The sequence below is a fragment of the Leptonychotes weddellii genome, unplaced genomic scaffold (assembly GCF_054177405.1).
Source record: "Leptonychotes weddellii isolate Sample4059 unplaced genomic scaffold, ASM5417740v2 HiC_scaffold_26481, whole genome shotgun sequence".
NCBI lineage: Eukaryota > Metazoa > Chordata > Mammalia > Carnivora > Phocidae > Leptonychotes > Leptonychotes weddellii.
The window spans coordinates 1-1954 of NW_027857394.1; the positions used below are offsets into that span (position 1 = coordinate 1).

At 47.0% G+C, this 1954-nt stretch overlaps 1 non-coding gene across 1 annotated transcript; it reads left to right on the top strand.

Moving 5' to 3' along the window:
* The first annotated feature begins 1837 nt into the window (after nucleotides 1-1837).
* On the top strand, nucleotides 1838-1932 carry LOC115939466 (small nucleolar RNA SNORD116). Its single transcript, XR_004074270.1, has one exon. It is a non-coding gene; the product is annotated as a small nucleolar RNA SNORD116 (small nucleolar RNA).
* The last annotated feature ends 22 nt before the right edge of the window (nucleotides 1933-1954 follow it).

Here is a 1954-nt window from a genome sequence, read left to right on the forward strand (position 1 = left end):
AAATATTAGGATTGTTTGTTCCAGCACTTTGAAAAATGTCATTGGAATTTTGATCAGGATAGCATTGAAGGTATAGATTGCTCTGGGTAGCATAGACATTTTAACAATGTTTATTCTTCTGATCCATGAGCATGGAATATTTTTCCATCTTTTTGTGTCTTCTTCAATTTCTTTCATGAGTGTTCTGTAGTTCATAGAGTATAGATCCTTTACCTCTTTGGTTAGGTTTATTCCGTGGTTTCTTACGGGTTTTGGTATTGTAAACGGAATTGTTTCTCTAATTTCTCTTTCTACAGTTGCGTTGTTAGTGTATAAGAAAGCAACTGATTTCTGTGCATTGATTTTGTATCTTGCCACATTTCTGAATTGCTGTATGAGTTCTAGTAATTTGGGGGTGGAGTCTTTTGGATTTTCCACATAAAGTATCATGTCATCTGTGAAGAGAGAGAGTTTGACTTCTTTGCCAGTTTGAATACATTTTATTTCTTTTTGTTGTCTGATTGCTGTTGCTAGGACTTCTAGTATTATGTTGAACAACAGTGACGAGAGTGGGCATCCTCGATGTGTTCCTGATCTTAAGGGTAAGGCTCTCAGCTTTTCCACATTGAGGATGATATTCGCTATGGGTTTTTCATAGATGGATTTTATGAACTTGAAGAATGTTCCCTCTATCCCTATACTCTGAAGAGTTTTAATCAGGAAAGGATGCTGTATTTTGTCAAATACTTTTTCTGCATCTATTGAGAGGACCATATGGTTCTTCTCCCTCCTCTTATTAATGTGTTCTATGACACTGATTGATTTGTGAATGTTGAACCACCCTTGTATCCTTGGGATAAATCCCACTTGGTCATGGTGGATGATCCTTTTAATGTATTGCTGGATCCTATTAGCTAGGATTCTGTTGAGGATTTTGGAATCCGTATTCATCAGGGATCTGAGTCAGAAACTCTCCTTTTTGATGGAGACTTTGCCTGGTTTGGGGGTTAAGGTACTGGGCAGGCCCTTTCAGGATCTGAGGCTTCCACACATGACCACCGACACCCATGTCCACCGTCCACCAGATAAGCACAGACCCAACCCACAACATACACACATGTACACACAAAACACACACAAACTACACAAAGAATCAAGCCCATGGCTACACCCACCCAAATGCCCATTCCACACACACACACACACACACACACAAAGACACACACACACAGACATACAAACACACACACTCCCACACTGACTGCCACCGCCACACAGACTCTCATGTCTCTGGCCGTGCAGACTTGCCCATGGGGCCTCTTGCTCAACTGCACCCAGCCCTACCTGTGGGACAGAGGGACAGGACAGGCAGAGGAAAGGCTGCGCCCCGGATGCATTCAGTGGTGTGGCGACCTGAGCACCTGGATCCTTTTGTCACATGTGTGTGCCCTTTGTCCCCACTTCTCAGGTACGGTGTCCACGACGGGCTCGCTGTTGGCCCAGAGAAGAAGGGTTTCCTGTCCTTGGATGCACGGAGGTTGGATGGATGGCCGGAAGAAGTCTTGTGCAGCCCAGGGTGGGCACCCTGCGGATGCAACGCAAAGTCGGTAAGCCTTCCATCGTCTCAGGCGGAGACGTTGGCTGTAGGATTTCCTTCGCCCGCCTGAGAGCCTGCCAATCCGCGTGTGCCTGATGACGTGCGGGGTCTGGCTCCAAGAGAGGATGGAGCATTCCTGTTGCTCAGTGGCTTGGCTCTGGACGGTCAAGGCTGCTGGAGGGCACTGAGGCCATCGGCTCAAACCTCTGAGCCGGGCCCAGCCGGCCTCGTTCGATGTGCCAGGAGGCCCCGAATGTGCTCGGATCGATGATGACTCCCTCATTGTGCATTCCTTGGAAAAGCTGAACAAAATGAGTGAGAACTCCCTACCGTCGTTCTCATCGAAACTGAGGTCCAGCACGTTGTCTCCCCCAGGGA